Source organism: Xenopus tropicalis, chromosome 6 (assembly GCF_000004195.4).
Source record: "Xenopus tropicalis strain Nigerian chromosome 6, UCB_Xtro_10.0, whole genome shotgun sequence".
In the NCBI taxonomy this organism is placed as follows: domain Eukaryota; kingdom Metazoa; phylum Chordata; class Amphibia; order Anura; family Pipidae; genus Xenopus; species Xenopus tropicalis.
In genome coordinates, this window is record NC_030682.2 from 13,443,395 (window position 1) to 13,464,873 (window position 21,479).

At 44.0% G+C, this 21,479-nt stretch overlaps 1 protein-coding gene across 6 annotated transcripts in view; it reads left to right on the forward strand.

Annotated features, from left to right (window-relative positions):
* Positions 1-11,726: 11,726 nt before the first annotated feature.
* Positions 11,727-21,479, forward strand: part of scn5a (sodium channel, voltage gated, type V alpha subunit) — a 221,575-nt gene continuing 211,822 nt past the window's right edge. For 4 of the 6 annotated variants that reach the window (XM_031904628.1, XM_031904632.1, XM_031904633.1 and 1 more), the window contains exon 1: positions 11,728-12,506. The gene's annotated coding sequence lies outside the window, so the exon portion shown is untranslated. The other 2 variants (XM_031904631.1, XM_031904629.1) reach the window with 2 other exon arrangements.

Here is a 21,479-nt window from a genome sequence, read left to right on the forward strand (position 1 = left end):
TTAAATTGAAAAAAGGAGAAAAGGCACAGGTTACATAAGAAGATACCAGATAAACTGTGTAGAATACAATGGGAATCTGCTACTTATCTGTTATCTGCTTAGTAACCTGTGCCTTTTCTCCTTTTTTCAATTTAAATGGCTGCCCCCGGGGCTACACAGCAGGGTATTTATATAAACTGCAGTAGTGTTTATGAAGAAAACACACAACTTTTACCAGTGCAGGGCAATAGTATATAATATATTAATTATTTTTATACACTTTCATTTTTTGGTGTTACTGTTCCTTTAATTGTACCTTCTGTGTATATGTATATTAAGTAACTTATTACAAAAATGTATTTCATTTATATTATTACATGGGTGCCGCTATGACACCTGGAAGTACCTGACAATTTCCAAAGCCAGACAGGCCGTATGATATGAGCCAGCTTAGCCTTCCTTTTGGAGTGCCATCACTGGGCATTGGTTTCAGTGACATGATTTAGTCCTCCCCTGCAATTAGCTTTTTATAGGAGAGATTGCCAAGACCACAGCATTGGTTCCACAGGCTTAATCCTCACTAGGCTTGCAGGAGAAAGACTGCCCAGACAGCACCTTTTCAAAGGCATAAGACCACCATTTAAAGGAGGACCTCCAGACTGAGTTGGCAGCTAAGGAGATCCTGCTTGACTGATATGTAGCTGAAAATTGGACAGATATTGATAGGGGATTTGGAAATCCTCCCATCAGAAGAGGAATGCATGGACCATCCCCAGTCTGTAGTGCCCCCATTATTATCCTATCAATGGTCCAGTGACCAAACGATCGGATCATTTTAATTAGTTAATTGTTGGTGGCTAAATCAGGAAAGTTCCACTTGTTTGGCAACCTCACCAACTTAAGTCAGTTACACTGCTGAAGACAATCTGCAATGAGTGTAAGCCAAGTCATACACAGCACATAGCACCTACAATGTCGACCATACACTGATAAAAACTGCTCTCTAGACTGATTTGGCAGCTTCCTGGCTCATGTATAAAACCTTGCAATGGCCTGCCCAACTGATACCCACTGTTAAAATTGGCAGGTTAGAAAATACAGTAGGACAAGTAGGACAAGGACCTGCAGATTTCTCCCAACAGGTCTGCACAGAGCCCCAAGGCTAACGATCATATCACCCCTGATTTGGTCCAGCTCATGGTTGGACAAATCAGACAGAGATAAGATGATTTAGAAACCTCAGCACATTGCCCAATCTTGCTCTGTATGCTCAGCTGTACAACCCTGTGCAGTTTCCTACATACTCCCACAGAGTCAGGTACTTATCATGGAGTCACCCATATGTAATTAACACGTAAAGGATTTATTTTTAGATAGAAACATTAATGCGATCAAAATATTTGAAATTTATTGAAATACAACGTAAGATAGATTCCCCTTGTGTCCATTAAAACCTGCCTAACTGCTCGCTGATCCAGAGGAAGGCAAAAAACCCTTCTGAAGCCTCTCTAATTTGCCTCAGAAGGAAAAAAAAACGTTTTCCTGACTCCAAAATGGCAACTGGACCAGTCCCTGGATGGGTATGAGGGCCTCTTTTGGGAGTCAGGGGATTGGGGTTGGGAAGGTGGGCCTAATCAGGGGCCCCGGGAAATAAACCGGTGGGCCCCAGTCCTGGTGGGTTCACTGGCCCTGACCCAATCCCTGCCGGGCACTCCCCCGGGCTGCCGGTCTCCCTCCCTCGACATGCCGAAGGTAAGTTTAAATTACGCATGCTGTAGGGGGTGCAGGGCCCACTGGGGTTGCTGCCTCAGGGGCCCCTGCACCCCAACAAGGGCCCCCACAACCCATCCAACCCCCTCCCCCAAGCACACATAATTTAAACTTCAATCTGACCCTGAGGGTCCCTATGATTAAAACATTTACAGTATATAGTTCCTTCTTAGTAGTTAAAACTGCAAACACCTCCTCATTAAATCTAGAAAGAAAAACAAAGGGAAAATAACGATTTGCTTTCTTTAATATTTCCATTAGACAAATAAAAAGTACAAAAATGTTATAGCGGCCCCTCAAACCAAGGCGCCACGCAGGGCTTCCATTGTGCCAGGGATGAGTTCTCACTGAAACAGTGGCATTAGTATTTGTGAATTACAAGTTATCTCGCGGAATAAAAGCGACATTTACGGGAAATGTGTTTCCTCAATTAAGGTGGCTGAAAGTTATTCATCAGGGGGAAACAAAATGATGTGCACAATCACAGAGCCACCTGCTGTATGCCCTGAGCTGAAATAAATGGCATCTGCTGTCCCACTTGTACCTCGTATATTAAAATGCGTTCAAGGTTTACCTTAAATTACCCTCCCTTGCCCCACGTATCTGAGTCAGTTCTACGGCAGAGACTTTCTCTTTCTTAGTAATAGCTGTGCAGCAAGCAGTATCCAAGCCTGGGCTGTATCCTTAATGAACTGGCAGCTCGCTTGTGATCATTGCTGCAAATACAGAGCAACAAGGTGCTGCACTGATAAATTGCACTCAAGGTGCTGTGTGTGCAGTTCTGCGGGCACTCACTATGGTACTTGCACCTACCCCACTTTCCCCACCCACACAGGGAGCCTGGCTGGCATGAAATGCTTGGGGGCCGCAGTGTGTCATGAATGGCGTAGGGACGTATTTATTGTAGTGTGTAAGTCAACTTCATTAGTGATGTTGCCAGTAGCAACCAACCAGATGCTTTTGTTTTCTTACTTGTAAGTGACTGTTCAAATCTAATTGCTGATTGGTTGCTATGGGCAATATCAGCAATGACGTTGGCTTACACACTATGATAAATATGCCCCAAAGTGTGGTATTTTGGGGGTGTGGCTATCAAGTGGGCATGTCCAATTTTTCTGCCTGCCATGCTGTGTGCGGCAGTTAGTGATTCGCCCATGCAAGTATTGCGACGTATGCAGTTACCTTGCGGGTATGTCTGGGGTTAATTCAATACTCATTTTTTTGGAGATTTATTACTTGGATGTTTTATTGTTTTTGTGTTGTTGTTTTTTGTTTTACTGTAATGGTTTCATGCTTGAGAGGGCTAAGAGAAGAGAACTTGTAAGTGACTGTTCAAATCTAATTGTTGATTGGTTGCTATGGGCAATATCACCAATGACGTTGGATTACACACTATGATAAATATGCCGCTTAGTGTGGTATTTTGGGGGGGTGGCTTTAAATTGGGCATGTCCAGTTTTTCTGGCTGCCATTCTGTGTGTGGCAGTTAGTGATTCGCCCATACTTAAGTATTGTGATGTATGCAGTTATCTTGCAGGTATGTCTGGGGTTAATTCTTGGATATTTTATTGTTTTTTTGTTGTTGTTTTTTCGTTTTACTGTAATGGGTAGTGATTCCATGCTTGAGTGGGCCAAGAGAAAGCATATTTTTCTCATACATAGTAAGATTTTTTTTTCATTGTGCATATTGCGCTATTTTTGGGCTAGTTTAGAAATGGCTTTAGGCTAGTTTTGGGCTAGTTTAGAAATGGCTTTTGGCTAGTTTTGGCTAGTTTTGTGACTGACTTTGGCTGGTTCTAAAAATTAGCCTGTCTGACACCTACTTGAATCTCTTGCCCAGTCCCCAGGGCAGGTCCCTTCTTCCAATGGCACGTTCCATCAGTTGCTTCCAAAATCTAGGAGCTGAATGCTGCCCTCGGCCAGGGCCTTTGTTGCCTTCTACTATTATTAATATTATTATTAACATTTATTTATAAAGCGCCAACATACAGTATTCCTCAGCGCTGTACAATAAGTTCTAGTCCTGACTATACATTTGTTTGCTGTTTTTTTTTTTATAGTTTCCAAAAATCAGTCCTAAAGCTGATGGTGCAGCACTTCCAACAGAATAGTATCGCAGTCCCAGATGATGTTATTAAACACAGGGGTTGGCACTTAAAAAGTTAGTTAAAACCAATTCAATCTAAAAGAAAACAACTTGAATCCTGCAAGCTTAAAAATGTGTTTTCCTGAAGAAATCCCATCTCGGACGAAACGCGTTGGGCTGAATGTTATGTTTAATAAACGCGTCTAATATGCTGAAACTTGTAAGTGCACTATTTTTTTATATACTGTTTTTTTTTTTAAAACTCTATGGGGCCCATTCGTTAAACCATGATTTTTTTCAGAAAAATTCATATTTTTTATAATTTTTAGAAATTTTCATATTGACCACGATCATATTGTTAAAATAGTACGACTTTTTCATGGTTTTCGTTAAATTCAACAAAAAAGTCATATTTTTGGCAAAGACTACGACCATTTCGAATTCATTCAAGCTTTGGTACCGCGACTTTCCTTGGGCCAGGTTGGAGCTGCAGAGTGCCATTGAGCCCTATGGGAGGCTTTCCTTGGGCCGGGTTGGAGCTGTAGAGTGCCATTGAGCCCTATGGGAGGCTTTCCTTGGGCCGGGTTGGAGCTGCAGAGTGCCATTGAGCCCTATGGGAGACTTTCCTTGGGCCAGGTTGGAGCTGTAGAGTGCCATTGAGCCCTATGGGAGACTTTCCTTGGGCCGGGTTGGAGCTGCAGAGTGCCATTGAGCCCTATGGGAGACTTTCCTTGGGCCAGGTTGGAGCTGTAGAGTGCCATTGAGCCCTATGGGAGACTTTCCTTGGGCCGGGTTGGAGCTGCAGAGTGCCATTGAGCCCTATGGGAGACTTTCCTTGGGCCAGGTTGGAGCTGCAGAGTGCCATTGAGCCCTATGGGAGGCTTTCCTTGGGCCGGGTTGGAGCTGCAGAGTGCCATTGAGCCCTATGGGAGACTTTCCTTGGGCCGGGTTGGAGCTGCAGAGTGCCATTGAGCCCTATGGGAGACTTTCCTTGGGCCAGGTCGGAGCTGCAGAGTGCCATTGAGCCCTATGGGAGACTTTCCTTGGGCCGGGTTGGAGCTGCAGAGTGCCATTGAGCCCTATGGGAGACTTTCCTTGGGCTGGGATGGAGCTGCAGAGTGCCATTGAGCCCTATGGGAGACTTTCCTTGGGCCGGGTTGGAGCTGCAGAGTGCCATTGAGCCCTATGGGAGACTTTCCTTGGGCCAGGTCGGAGCTGCAGAGTGCCATTGAGCCCTATGGGAGGCTTTCCTTGGGCAGGGTTGGAGCTGCAGAGTGCCATTGAGCCCTATGGGAGACTTTCCTTGGGCCAGGTTGTGGCTGCACAGTGCCATTGAGTCCTATGGGAGGCCTCCACAATCATGCATTGAAGTTTCAAAGCCAGAAAGGTTTTCACACTGTTTATGATCGTTTGGATACAAAAATTTTATGACTTTCGGATCGCAACCACACTATTTTCGTACGACTAAGAAAAGAATTTTCACGCAATTTTCGCATATCAGAAATTATCATGGTTACTCCAATTTTGTTCCAATTGTGCTTTTAATTGGCAAAAATTTGTGGTTTAATGAAAGGGCCCCTGGTCGTCGGGGTAACACATAAAAAAGCCGGTGGCCCAGATCCGATCTCCGCCAGGGTGCTCCCACAATCCGCCAGTCTCCCTCAGAGGGTTGTTGGGGGCCTCTGGGGGAAGTGTGAAGGCGGCGGGGGCCATTGGGGGGTACAGGGGCCCCTAAGACAGAAGCCCTGTGGGCCCTGAAATCCCCAGTCTGACCCTGGATACATAAGGCAAGAAGGGGGGCGGGGTTGGAGTCAATATATAGGCATTTACAGCAAGTGTTTACAACTGAGTCAAGTCCTGACAACACATATGTATCTGGCACAAACATTGGTAAGTGCATTATTTTACTTTTAAATAAATAAACCTTCTTAAATGTTCTACACCAGAAAGCGCACCCTTCCCTCTGTCTTGTTTTACACAAACATATTTATTGCAGTGTACAAATCAGAGCAATCTCCCCTCTAGTGGGCAAATCACACTGGAATGTGCACTCACTTGTACATCTGGTGCGGCGCGTTCCTCCAGTGCAGTTTCTTCCTGCTGGGATTATGCCACATTTCCATTCTTTTCCATTGCGTGCCATAGGCCAGGGCTATAGATTGCCAGATAAGCCACCAGGATTAACCTGTCTGGGTACCAGGGAATCTTCTGCTGGGCCCCACTGTATGACAAATCTTATCAGCTCTCCTAATTCTTCCACTGAGCTTTGTAATATGGATAACATAAAACCCACAAACTATTTAGATCTCTTTATTTAGAACAGGGGCCCTTACAAGTCTATCTACTTTCATGGATCAAACTATTATCTTCAGCATCATGCCTTGGATTAATTAATGAGAAGCCAATAAGAAATAAGTCTGACATCTAAAACTGTTGGTGTCACACTTGCTTTTTCTGTTTCATGCCCATTGGAACATAAAGCATAGTTTATATTTACTGCAGTGGCATAACAATGACGTGCCAATGGAAAAACTTGTCATAAAATACATTTGTTGGTTCAAGAATAAAAGATTAAATGGCAGAGGGAATTATTTGCTGTGTAACAGTGTCATTTAGAAATAAAAAGTACCCCATAAAAATCATGCTTACAATGGAAGGAACAGGGATTCCTTAACTTAAGCAGTGGAATTAACATTCTGAAAAGTACTATAAAACCATTCTGTATCAAAATTAAGTGAAAAAACAGCTTAGTTGCTATTGGTTGCACCTAGGTTAGTAAATCAACCCCCGGATGCACAAGAGAGACTTTCTGATGCAAGTTGTTCTGATTTGCATTTTTGCATTTGTGTTCAACAACGGAAGGATCTCTGTTAATTAGGAAATGACCGATAAAGCGATTATGGATAACATTTACCTTTCTCGATGGAGATCAGCAACTCAAACCTGAATGCAAATTTGTATATTGGCACAAAGAAAGGGGCACACAGCACATCCCGGTATCTAAGCCGCACCCTTGGCATTGAAACCTTGTAGATGGAAGTAACCTAAGCTGCTTTGTTTGTCTTTGTGGTTTCTGAATGATTTGCCATTCTATTCTGCCTCACAAACAAGTACAGGTGTCTGGTCTGTTTAAACATGAAAATCAAATGGTGACATTTCTAGCACCAAAGCAACAGCTGCATTGGCTCCTCTACGATTTATAGACTTTCATGTGAAATAACAGCTTTGTTTGATAGATTTATGGAACAACTGTAGATAATATTTATATATGTATATAAACAGCGAATTATAAAACTGTTGTTTCAAATGTTTACTAACTGGGTAACCACTAGATGGCACTTTAGAAACTTGTTGGCTGTTAGTAGGCTGAAATCAAGAGGAGGAAAAAAACATGACAAATTTAGCGCTTCTAGAAATTGAGTGATTTTAGCCATTTTAGAATCAACTATTTTTCAAAAAAAACAGTTTTCTGTCAGAGTATCTTGGACACATAAACAACAGTGTGCCCGAGAATCAGAAAGTTAGGAAGATTTATATTCTATATTAGATAAAAATGTAATCTTCTTGATTATTTCTTATATAAATCCAGGAGGTCAGGCATCTTTTTGACCAGTGACTGTATCTAAGAGATAGGGTACAATCAGTTTGGTGTAATATAATGCATTCCCAAAGGATGGGGATGCAGGAACATTGCTTTTAGGGACTGGAATAAAGGGAAATCGAATCACCATTATCTATTGGGTCTATTGGATATGAGTTTTGGGTTTAGGATGATTGCACTAAGAAACCGGCGTGAGCAGCTACAGGGGCAGGCTGGACAAGGGCTTAGGTATAAGGGAGGTGTATAGAGTTATACTGACATGTAACTTATTATTATAATTATTATTATAGAAAATAATGTTTTTCAGTGCTTCTTTAGCCCAAAAATATCTGCAATTCACTCCAATGTCATTGACCGGGAGTTATTCATGAACTCATAAATGGTTTTTTAAATGGTTAAAATTTACTCCTCTCTCACTGACAAGACCAGTGTCAGACTGGCCCACCAGAATACCAGGAAAACTCCCGGTGGGCCCAGGTGTCAGTGGGCCCTCCTGCTCCTGACCATTTGCCTTGTATGCCTATACCATGGCCATTATTCAACTCTGTATGAAAAGAAACAGAAGAAACAGAGGAAAGGATAGATAATAATGTATAAAGAAGTCATTAAGAGACTAAAGAAAGTGAGTGAGCAGAGAAGGGGAGAGTGGGCCTAAAGTCTAAGGTTTTCTGGTGGGCCCTTGGCACCCCAATCCGACACTGGACAAGACATACACCACGTAGCCCTTTTTAATAGTAATAGGGATGCTTTTAATACTCCTAGTATCTTTTATGTTGCCCTAAAACCCCTGTCCTGTTCGGACTGTCTTTTTGGGCTCGGATATGTAGGAAGTAGTGATGAGCGAATCTGCCCCATTTCAGTTCCCTGAAAATTCGCGAAAGCACGAAAACATTCATGAAACGGCGAAAACTGCCTTTTTTGACATGACCGTGCCCTTCTTTGATGTGACCATGCCCTTTTTTTTTTTTATACGGCTGCGCCATTTTTTATGCACATTTTTGCTGCAAAATTTTGCCAAAGTTTACCGAAACCATTTGCAGATGGCCAAATGCTGAATTTCACTGTGAATCCATGCTCATCGCTAGTGGGAAGCATACAGGGGTCCAACACACACCCATTCGGTTCTGGGTTTATACAGGGGTTTATTTAGAGCTCCCCACAGTCCAGTAGAGCGAAATCCTGCTACCCTCAATTTATTTCTATGGGACTTTTACAAGAGTATTTATTAAACAGTGAAAGTGAATGTTTACTCTTTGATAAATATGCCTCTAAATATACCATAGAAATGAATGGAGAGTGGGGAAATGTCACTGTACTGGACTGTGGGAGCTCTATATTCACTTGTTGATCAATATCCCGCATAGAGAGCCCAGGCAGGTTCCGCTGAGCGCAAGTAGCCGGAGGAATGCAGAGAAGTACAGAGACGTCTCCTATCTGCGCCGCTGTCCGAGGTGCTGAATTCTCCGCGGTGCTGAATCCGCGCAAAGACAGTCGCAGCGTTTCCTGTGAGTTATTTTCTCTCTTATTAACCCTTTGCGATGCTGAGCCCCCGGCACTGCAGTCACAATCCATTTTGCCTCTGGACCCCCATACAAAGGCAAATTTTTGGGCGCCTTGTGAAAAATGCCCTGCCCCCCCGCCTTACAGGTGTATTAACCCCTTTCCTACCCTCCTGTGCCCCTTTATAAACGCATCAGTTACTTCTGAGGGTTGGAAAAAAATCTAGCAAATGATAACATTAACTTTGAGCTTGACAGTAAATACATTATGCCAGGGCTTTGCCAAGGCACCACATTCAGTATCACTTGGTATTAAAAGTGTCCAGTTCCGTTAATTCTAACTGGTGTGGAATCGTGCCACAACGCTAGGGGGAGCTCCAGCGCTGCGATGTCCGCAGCAGCCCAAATGGGTTTATTTGAAGACTCAGCAGCGCCGGGCTCAGCTGTTATGTACAAAGCACTGCGCTGCCCCTGGCATTAAGACCTCAGGGTGACACTTTAACCCCATCCTTTTGTGCCAGGTCGGTGTGGCACACTGCGCTGCGACAGAGGTCAAATGCATATTCCCAGCTCATGTTACAGACTTCCAAATGCCTCCCTGCCCGCCAGCTCCCCACCAAACGCTCGGAGAGGAGGAGCATTAAATATAGAAAGTGGGAAGTACAGTGGAGATGCCAAATAAAATCACCGCGCAATATGGATAAAGCGCACAGACTGGCGCAGGCCAATGTTTGCTTTACATACCAGAGGAGTCACAAATGTCACATAGTTTTTCAGTAAGGGCACTGCCTGTTGACCTTCTCCAGCTGTGCAGGGTCGTGTCTATGTTTGTCTGAAGCAACAGGTTCGAGAAAACAATCGCTGCTTGGCTTCTTGGAACTCCCACATCACCGTTTCTCTTAGGGCAGCACAAGTGGATCTCTCAGCAGAGATTTCTTGATGGGACTGGCCCTGGGGCCTTTACAGAGTGGGGCCAAATAGGACAGTGGCCTTAGGTAGGAAGACCATGGGAAGCTCTTTAATAATTTACTGTAAAGGCTGTAAATCAGCAACTATAGGGGCTGTACGATAGCAGGTATAGTAGAGATGGTGGCTATAGTAGCAGTGGGGGGATAATAGCCTCTGGGAAGGGACTGGGGCTGTGGGATAGCAGGTATAGTAGGGAGAGATGGTGCCTATAGTAGCAGTGGGATAATAGCCTCTGGGAAGGGACTGGGGCTGTGGGATAGCAGGTATAGTAGGGAGAGGTGGTGCCTATAGTAGCAGTGGGGGGATAATAGCCTCTGGGAAGGGACTGGGGCTGTGGGATAGCAGGTATAGTAGGGAGAGATGGTGGCTATAGTAGCAGTGGGATAATAGCCTCTGGGAAGGGACTGGGGCTGTGGGATAGCAGGTATAGTAGGGAGAGATGGTGGCTATAGTAGCAGTGGGATAATAGCCTCTGGGAAGGGACTGGGGCTGTGGGATAGCAGGTATAGTAGGGAGATATGGTGCCTATAGTAGCAGTGGGGGGATAATAGCCTCTGGGAAGGGACTGTGGCTGTGTGATAGCAGGTATAGTAGGGAGAGATGGTGCCTATAGTAGCAATGGGGGGATAATAGCCTCTGGGAAGGGACTGGGGCTGTGGGATAGCAGGTATAGTAGGGAGAGATGGCGCCTATAGTAGCAGTGGGGGGATGATAGCCTCTGGGAAGGGACTGGGGCTGTGGGATAGCAGGTATAGTAGGGAGATATGGTGCCTATAGTAGCAGTGGGGGGATAATAGCCTCTGGGAAGGGACTGGGGCTGTGGGATAGCAGGTATAGTAGGGAGAGATGGTGCCTATAGTAGCAGTGGGGGGATAATAGCCTCTGGGAAGGGACTGGGGCTGTGGGATAGCAGGTATAGTAGGGAGAGATGGTGCCTATAGTAGCAGTGGGGGGATAATAGCCTCTGGGAAGGGACTGGGGCTGTGGGATAGCAGGTATAGTAGGGAGAGATGGTGCCTATAGTAGCAGTGGGGGGATAATTTACCTTTCTATAAAGTTTTAGTAGATTGGCCTATTCAATCCTTATTATTTTTTTTTATATTGGATGAGGTTTCATTATTGACCTTCTATGTCTGCCTCATTTCTACCTGCAATTAAAAAATTATCCCAGCAAGAACGAATAAACAAACAAACAAATAAATAAATGAATAATGCTAATCTTTATATTCAGGCCCTCGGCTATTCTTCCTAGTTGCTGAGCAGTTGAGCCCTAGCAACGAGATTGCTGTTAGAATTCCAAGCGTCACAGCTGCACAAGAAAAAATGTAAATATAAAAAAACTACAAAATAAGAGATAGAATCACCTCTACCTCTTATTAAGCTTATACTACCCCTTTAGGGGGTTAAATAATGGAATAATAGATGAGGGCACATTATTTTAGATTTGGAGTTTAAATTCTAACATCTCTCGTAAAACCTAATACATAAAGAGACATTCACCTAAAATTAACCCTGACTGTGCTGTAATGATTTATTTTTGTTTCTAGGGAGATTTATAAAACTCTTGCTGTTTAGTCATGATAATCGTCTGGTTCCTTAAGGCAAATGATGGCAAAATCACTGCACATTGATTATAAAAAGAGTTAATCGGATTGAAAGAGCACGAAATCTGCGCAGCGCTGGATTCCATTCCGAGCGTATTCAGCCTGCCGCTAGGTGGCGCTAACGATCCAGCGTTTGTACGTGCACAGTTGCTTATGGGAGGTTCGTATAAGGGAGTGACTGGCTGGGGAATATTGCAGCCACATCCCTTTCAGTGGAGAGTGCTCCCTGTTGTGCTTATTATGAAGACAACATGCTAGAGATCGCACCTGCCCCAGGCTTTGCATTGGCAGGTGGAAGCAATTCTCTTTGTATTTCTCTGGAGCCCACAGTAAGGTGCAGCTAGATCAGCTCCCACAGTGCCAGAAAGGGAATCTCAGCTGGAGCAAATACTTTGCAAGACTCTTGCTTTTCCATGAAACTTTCAGCTTCTTGGATGCTAACTTTGGAGCTGCCTCTGCGTTACTACCTGACCACAGGAGAGGAGAAACCAGCTGGACCAGCCTGCCTGGGAGTTTCACTGTGATTTTAATAATGATTTTATGGCTTTTCCCCAGAAAGGATTAGACTTCCAGTTTGGGACCAGCTATTAACATTTCATTTGCCTTTTTAATCTGAATTTGCATTCAGCAAACCCTATTGCGCAGAACAGGAGGGCTCTTTGCTCCTTGGTGGATCTCAGCCTACTTTGGCTAAGTGTGCAGTTGTGGTGGAGCAGCTGGGTGGGAAGGTGGAGGTGGCTTGGCTGGGTTTTAGGGCTTGCACAGTCATGAATCTCTTGGCCACATTCCTGTCCTGACACTATCACAGGACCCCGAGGCTTGGAGGGAACATGGAATTCCAAGAGAACTGAAGAGGGTTTGACTTGGTCCTCCCAGTGAGTGCTGGGGGCAGCTGCTTGCCTGGTTGACTGAGGAGTGGTTTTACCTTGAGACCAGTTGTGAACTGCTAGTCAGACTGGACACATCCCAGAGCCTCAATCTCAGCAAACCCTCTGCAGGTAATTAAACGCTTCACCCTTGCCTACAACTTCACCCCCTTGGAATACCTAAACTTGCCCCCCTTTTATTTTCCTTCTTGCTTTTTTCTTTTTTTCAATATTCACTACTCCTATTCAGCTTTGGCAAAATTCAGCAGCTGGAGGTGGGGGGGTTTGGCGTATTCCCCACTTCTTGTGCCTCCCACAAATAACAACGGGAGCTGAGTTTTTAATTGGACTGAGATTTAGGGGGGGGGGGGAGAGCAGAACCATCGGTGGAGTTTAATCCCCCTGAATTTAACCGCAGTTCTGGGGACCTGGGAGTCATAACTGTTGCGGACAGCTCTCCAGCGCTGTAAGTATCCCCCAGACTTGGCATGTGTCTAACCCTGTGTGCTGGGAACGCGCTGCATGGCTTCGCCTCCTGAATCAAATTCATTTATTTACCTTCTAGCTGAGTGTGTGTGCCAGACATCTGCTTCCTATTGTACATTTAGTAACCAGATACCCAGACTTGCGCCCACAACTCTCAGCCCTTATTGCCCCGTCTACTGAATTCAACCGGGGGTGCGAGCAACAAATTTCTTCATTTGGGTTTAAACCCTTTGTTTGGATTCAGTATTTGATTTATTGTAAATTTTTATTTTAGTTTGGAAATCTTGGCATGCTGAAAATGGCTACGGCTAGATTGGCTTTTACAGCTTTGTAATGGGGTACTGTATATACTGTATGTATATTATATTCACACACACATTTATACAGGGAAAAGTTGCGCACACTGCATTGCACATATGTGTGCTTTTGTATGTATAATATAATATATATTGATATATTTACATCAATTTACTACTAATTTACTATACATTTGGGAAAAAAATTATTTTTTCTTAAACAACAGTACGGTTGACTGCTTAGGGCCCTGCCAATAATGGGGCCCCACGGAGCAGCAGCTGTAGGTAGGAGTGTGTGTTGGCGGTGGACAGCAGGTATAGTTGGGCAAGATGAAGACAGAAGGGCAACATGGCGGGCATAATACTTTCTATTACTGTTTCCCAGCCTTCAAGCGCTCAGTTGTGGAAGAAGTTGTAGTTTAACAACAGCTAAGGAGGCTGCAGGTTGCCCTACATTCTATATAAATAACAGGTTGCAGAAAGTCTTTTTTACCCAGGGCCCTGCTGCTGCTACTAAAGACATCACGGGAGATTGATAAGATTAAGGCTGATTGCTGAGTACCATTTAGGACTAGAGAAACCTGTTCAGACGGGGAGTGACGGGTCTGCGGGGCGTTAGAACTAAGAGTATCGCAGCCGCCTTATCTGATAAATACAGTAAATCCAGTACAGTGGGGGGGATTGGGGTATATTAATACAGTTGAAAGACTGGGGTAAATCAAATTTGGAGGACTCGGGTAAATTTTGTACAGTTTGACAATTTTGGCTAGCCAAGTAAAGTTGGAGGACTGGGGTTAATCCAGGACATTTGGAGTTTGGGGTATATCAACTACAGTTGGAGGACTGGGATAATTTGATACAGTTGGGGGACTGGGGTAAATCCAGAACAGCTGGACAATTTGGGTAAACCAAGTACATTTGTAGGGCTGGGGTAAAATAGTACAGTTGAAGGAGGAGGGTGAATCCAGAGTTACAGCATTAGGGTAAATCTAGTACATTTATAGGACTTTTGTAAATCCAGTAGTTAAAGTGTTGGGGTAAATCCAGTACCATGGGGAAGAATTGGGGTAAAATAGTACAGTTAGAGGAGTGGGGTAAATTAGTACAGTTAGAGAATTGGGGTAAAATAGTACAGTTAGAGGAGTGTGGTAAATTAGTACAGTTAGAGAATTGGGGTAAAATAGTACAGTTAGAGGAGTGTGGTAAATTAGTACAGTTAGAGAATCGGGGTAAAATAGTACAGTTAGAGAATCGGGGTAAAATAGTACAGTTAGAGAATCGGGGTAAAATAGTACAGTTAGAGAATCGGGGTAAAATAGTACAGTTAGAGAATTGGGGTAAAATAGTACAGTTAGAGAATTGGGGTAAATTAATACAATTAGTGGAATGGGGTAAATTAGTACAGTTAGAGGAGTGGGGTAAATTAATACAGTTAGAGGAGTGGGGTAAATTAATACAATTAGTGGAGTGGGGTAAATTAGTACAGTTAGAGAATTGGGGTAAAATAGTACAGTTAGAGAATTGGGGTAAAATAGTACAGTTAGAGAATTGGGGTAAATTAATACAATTAGTGGAATGGGGTAAATTAGTACAGTTAGAGGAGTGGGGTAAATTAATACAGTTAGAGGAGTGGGGTAAATTAATACAATTAGTGGAGTGGGGTAAATTAGTACAGTTAGAGAATTGGGGTAAAATAGTACAGTTAGAGAATTGGGGTAAAATAGTACAGTTAGAGAATTGGGGTAAATTAGTACAGTTAGAGAATTGGGGTAAAATAGTACAGTTAGAGAATTGGGGTAAATTAGTACAGTTAGAGGAGTGGGGTAAATTAGTACAGTTAGAGAATTGGGGTAAAATAGTACAGTTAGAGAATTGGGGTAAATTAGTACAGTTAGAGAATTGGGGTAAAATAGTACAGTTAGAGGAGTGGGGTAAATTAGTACAGTTAGAGAATTGGGGTAAATTAGTACAGTTAGAGAATTGGGGTAAATTAGTACAGTTAGAGAATTGGGGTAAATTAGTACAGTTAGAGAATTGGGGTAAAATAGTACAGTTAGAGAATTGGGGTAAAATAGTACAGTTAGAGAATCGGGGTAAAATAGTACAGTTAGAGAATTGGGGTAAAATAGTACAGTTAGAGAATTGGGGTTAACTAGTACAGTTAGAGGAGTGGGGTAAATTAATACAATTAGTGGAGTGGGGTAAATTAGTACAGTTAGAGAATTGGGGTTAATTAGTACAGTTAGAGAAGTGGGGTAAATTAGTACAGTTAGAGGAGTGTGGTAAATTAGTACAGTTAGAGAATTGGGGTTAATTAGTACAGTTAGAGGAGTGGGGTAAATTAGTACAGTTAGAGGAGTGTGGTAAATTAGTACAGTTAGAGAATTGGGGTTAATTAGTACAGTTAGAGGAGTGGGGTAAATTAGTACAGTTAGAGAATTGGGGTTAACTAGTACAGTTAGAGGAGTGGGGTAAATTAATACAATTAGTGGAGTGGGGTAAATTAGTACAGTTAGAGAATTGGGGTTAATTAGTACAGTTAGTGGAGTGGGGTAAATTAGTACAGTTAGAGGAGTGGGGCAAATTAGTACACTTAGAGGAGTGGGGCAAATTAGTAAAGAGGATTGGGGTAAATCAAGTAGAGTTGGAGGACTGGGGTAGAGTAGAGTAAGAGGGAGAATGAACTCCCCACAGCTTAGAGGCGCTGAGGAGAAACGCGTTGGGACAGTGTGTGGATTCAGCAGCCTGAGCGTATGATTAGGCAACTCATTTACTCTTGCGTAACGGGGAATTGTGCCCTGGGTTACATGCACTGTGTCCGACTGCACACAGGGAGCTCATCATTCATTCCAAACTCAGCCTTTTACTTACATTCTCCTCATTTACTTCTAGAATTTATTTTTTTTGTCTATGATAATTCAAGACTATGTAACACAGAGTTGCAGCAAAGGCGCTGAGCTTAAATAAGGGCCCCCCTGGCTAATACTATGGCACCTACCTCTGGATCTGGGCAGTGAGTAGGGACGTTATTGTCTGAGTCTGAGCCACTCTCTGCTTCTGGCTTCATTAAATCAGTCAGTAAAATGAAACTTGTCTGTGTGCGAGACTGCTAACTGGCTGCAGGAAATATTCTATATCTGATATAAATAATGGATGATAGTAATAATACTAATTAATGGACTTTGTACAGCAATAGTTACGCATTATTACATATTTGTTGTTTGTATCTGAATGGCACAGTAAAGCATAGAGACATGTTGCTCTTATGGGGAAGGCAGTGCTGTGGGCATGGTACGTATATGTGTCATTATATATATATATTGTAGCCCTTGGGAAACCTACTGATATCCCAGTGTGACCTGAGCCATAGACAGGGGTGTTTTAAAGATTTATGGTTGAAGTTGTGGCCCTTGCCTTCCTGTAGTAAACAGGAATCCGGTCCTGGCAGTACATCTTATGATTTGGTCATTTGGTAAGGTCTCCACAGGATGGGATGTTGGCCTGATTTGGCCACAGACATGCGCTCCCTGGGCCGACGATCAGATCATAAGTCAGGCATTATATCCCAGTTAGAAAGAAAGATTGCCAGCACTTAGTTTGCCTTTAAAAATAATTTTTACAAAAAATGAGATGATAGTACCACAATGTGGCCAGTTACCTATTTCCATGCGCCCATATTACAAGAGGGGCAAAAAGTCTTCAGCTTGGATCTCTGTTTAAACAATACCCTCTTGGGCTGTTGCTGAACTACCCAGAATTCCATACCGGTGGGAATTGTCTCTTAAATAAGTGCCAGAAGACCACAGCTTAGCCTTGAGTATATTATGTATGTATTTATTATTTAGAATGTTGCTTCTGTGCGGCAAAAGGAACCGGCGTTTTCATTACAGCACATTAACAGGCACTTTGGGCTCTTTTGAGAAGGCGCCGCTACAAGTGAGCCTGATCGGCAGTTTGTGGCAACGCACCGAAATAGGGTAGGATCCAACATCAACTCATCCCAATTTGTTTTATTGTCATTTTTCCCTTCATTTTAAGCAACTTCCCAATATACATGCATTACACAGTCAGAACCATCAGTGCAGAAAACAGCCAGACAGGTGCTTCTTTCTCGAGAACTTACATATACAGGTATAGGACCCGTTATCCAGAATGCTCGGGACCAAGGGTATTCCGGATAAGGGGTCTTTCTGTAATTTGAATCTCCATACCTTAAGTCTACTAGAAAATCAATAAAACATGGATGTAACCCATTAGGATTGTTTTGGCTCCAATAAGGATTATTTATTCTTAATTGGGATCAGTTACAAGGTACTGTTTAATTATTGCAGAGAAAAGGGAAATCAGGTTTAATATTCTGAATTATTTGACTAAATGGAGTCTATGGGAGGTAGGCTTTCTGTAATTCAGAGCTTTCTGGATAATGGGTTTCCGGATAAGGAATCCCATACCTGGACATTTAAAACTATTAAAAATTTGGGAAAAAAATGGTTTCTGGATGGAGTTCCTGTTTAAGCGGGAAAGTCAGTGCCCCCCCAAATTTGGAAGGCTCCTGGTGGTAATTCTCCAGGTTTCTTAGCTACAGGCAATTTCTATACTAGGACGTAGCCGTCATCTCCCCTTGCTTTGCAGATTGCCGGCCAAAGTTCTGTAGTCGTAAGTAGGCAGTGAAGGGGTTAAAGATTGCCGACAACATGCCAGCGTATCCTTATTTCTGCGCAGGGAGTACTTATTTTGGGCTTTCTGAAATCAGGTCAATTTGGCCCACACAGGCTGACTTTTGGTCATTGAGCCATATGGTCAGGTATTGTACAGTTTGGCCCCCTTTCCCCCCCCCCCTGAGTGGATAGCTTCCCCTTTAATAATCAGTTTGGAGTTAAAATACCAGACTTTTGAGTGCTTTTGTTATCTGGGAAGAATGCGCTGAAAGCAATAGCCCGAAGGGAGCATTTTTCTAGAAGCCCGTATGGCTCCCCAGGCCAGGAGCAGGTGGGCGGAATGTTAATTGCTGCTTGTGGCTTATATACTGTCCGGCTTGTTTCCTTTTAATGTCTCTGTGCTATTGCTCAATGGATAATCCCCCCGAGATATTGCCTTGTCATTAACACCCTGCCCCAGGTGGGGCCCCACACACCCATCGTGGCCCATGTAATATCCTGTCCTTGCACTATAATTACCTTTCTCACCAGGGACAGTTACTCCCCCCCACCCCTGTTAAATGGACACTGACACCTTTCCTCAGACACAACTGCTAGAGTATTAAGGGACACTCATGTATTATAAGGGATAATGTACCCCCTACTGTAAATGATAAGGATATTAGCAGTCACTGAGGGGCTCTGTGCCCATATAAAGGCACAAGGCTGCAGGCTGAGTTATACAGGGAACTTTGAGTATCACTCATGTATTATAAGGGATAATGTACCCCCTACTGTAAATGATAAGGATATTAGCAGTCACTGAGGGGTTCTGTGCCCATATAAAGGCACAAGGCTGCAGGCTGAGTTATACAGGGAACTCTGAGTATCACTCATGTATTATAAGGGCTCTGGTACACGGGGAGATTAGTCGCCCGCGGCAAAACTCCCTGCTCGCGGGCGACTAATCTCCCCGAGTTGCCTTCCCCCTGCCATCCCACCGGCGAACATGTAAGTCGCCGGCGGGATGGCAGACGCGGCGGCGCGATTTCGCGCAAATCGCCGAAAAGGACTTGCGAGGCTTTTTCGGCGATTTCCCGAAATCGCCCCGCCGCGTCTGCCATCCCGCCGGCGACTTACATGTTCGCCGGTGGGATGGCAGGGGGAAGGCAACTCGGGGAGATTAGTCGCCCGCGAGCAGGGAGTTTTGCCGCGGGCGACTAATCTCCCCGTGTACCAGAGCCCTAAGGGATAATGTACCCCCTACTGTAAATGATAAGGATATTAGCAGTCACTGAGGGGTTCTGTGCCCATATAAAGGCACAAGGCTGCAGGCTGAGTTATACAGGGAACTCTGAGTATCACTCATGTATTATAAGGGATAATGTACCCCCTACTGTAAATGATAAGGATATTAGAAGTCACTGAGGGGTTCTGTGCCCATATAAAGGCACAAGGCTGCAGGCTGAGTTATACAGGGAACTCTGAGTATCACTCATGTATTATAAGGGATAATGTACCCCCTACTGTAAATGATAAGGATATTAGCAGTCACTGAGGGGTTCTGTGCCCATATAAAGGCACAAGGCTGCAGGCTGAGTTATACAGGGAACTCTGAGTATCACTCATGTATTATAAGGGCTCTGGTACACGGGGAGATTAGTCGCCCGCGGCAAAACTCCCTGCTCGCGGGCGACTAATCTCCCCGAGTTGCCTTCCCCCTGCCATCCCACCGGCGAACATGTAAGTCGCCGGCGGGATGGCAGACGCGGCGGCGCGATTTCGCGCAAATCGCCGAAAAGGACTTGCGAGGCTTTTTCGGCGATTTCCCGAAATCGCCCCGCCGCGTCTGCCATCCCGCCGGCGACTTACATGTTCGCCGGTGGGATGGCAGGGGGAAGGCAACTCGGGGAGATTAGTCGCCCGCGAGCAGGGAGTTTTGCCGCGGGCGACTAATCTCCCCGTGTACCAGAGCCCTAAGGGATAATGTACCCCCTACTGTAAATGATAAGGATATTAGCAGTCACTGAGGGGTTCTGTGCCCATATAAAGGCACAAGGCTGCAGGCTGAGTTATACAGGGAACTCTGAGTATCACTCATGTATTATAAGGGATAATGTACCCCCTACTGTAAATGATAAGGATATTAGAAGTCACTGAGGGGTTCTGTGCCCATATAAAGGCACAAGGCTGCAGGCTGAGTTATACAGGGAACTCTGAGTATCACTCATGTATTATAAGGGATAATGTACCCCCTACTGTAAATGATAAGGATATTAGCAGTCACTGAGGGGTTCTGTGCCCATATAAAGGCACAAGGCTGCAGGCTGAGTTATACAGGGAACTCTGAGTATCACTCATGTATTATAAGGGATAATGTACCCCCTACTGTAAATGATAAGGATATTAGCAGTCACTGAGGGGTTCTGTGCCCATATAAAGGCACAAGGCTGCAGGTTGAGTTATACAGGGAACTCTGAGTATCACTCATGTATTATAAGGGATAATGTACCCCCTACTGTAAATGATAAGGATATTAGCAGTCACTGAGGGGCTCTGTGCCCATATAAAGGCACAAGGCTGCAGGCTGAGTTATACAGGGAACTCTGAGTATCACTCATGTATTATAAGGGATAATGTACCCCCTACTGTAAATTATAAGGATATTAAAAGTCACAGAGGTGTTTTATGATATGAAATATGTGGGGATGCAAACCACAGCATCAGGCTGGTCCGCCGTGGCAGCGGGGGCCATCATTGGGGGGTGCAGGGGTCTCTGAGGCAGAAGCCCCAGTGGGCCCTGCACCCCCCAGTCCGACCCTGGCAAACCAAGTGCTTTTGTATAGGTCTACTCAATGAGTGACACCAAATAAGTGACACAAATAAAAACAATTTAAAACAGGAGATAACTAATGATATCTCCTAGCACTGTTTATAAGGATATATATAGTTTGCACATACTTTGCTATATTTGTCACAAGGTGCCTATAGGAATTTATTTTTATGAAATCTTTGGGACATTAGCATTCATCTTCCTTTATTGGGGGGCAAAGGAATTTAGGAATGATGCGTTTCGGTCACTTAAGGTATTTTCTAGAGCTTCACTTCAAAATGCAGACGTTATATTGGCAGCGAGGCGCGCTCAGGCCTGCAACTTAGACCTGTGGGTGTAATAATGGGGGAGCCAGCACTTAGGCCTAGAATTACAGGGATAATTGTTCTGTCACTATGATTTTCTCCAAACTTCTTTATGTCTCTGTAACCCAAAGTCACATCAAAGTACATATGCTTCTTAGAAACAAGTACATACAGGTGTGATATTGTAATGGGCCATTGGGTTTGGTACAGGGGAATACACATGCCAGCATAATTTATGGTATCTATCTGTTCAAACTATGAAACTTAGGGGGCTGTTCCTGCTGAATTGTGCTTAGTACAGGGGAATCCCTATGCTGCCATAGTTTTATGGTATCTCTCTGTACAGGCTATGAGCAAACTTAGGGGGCTGTTCCTGCTGAATTGTGCTTAGTACAGGGGAATCCCTATGCTGCCATAGTTTTATGGTATCTCTCTGTACAGGCTATGAGCAAACTTAGGGGGCTGTTCCTGCTGAATTGTGCTTAGTACAGGGGAATCCCTATGCTGCCATAGTTTTATGGTATCTCTCTGTACAGGCTATGAGCAAA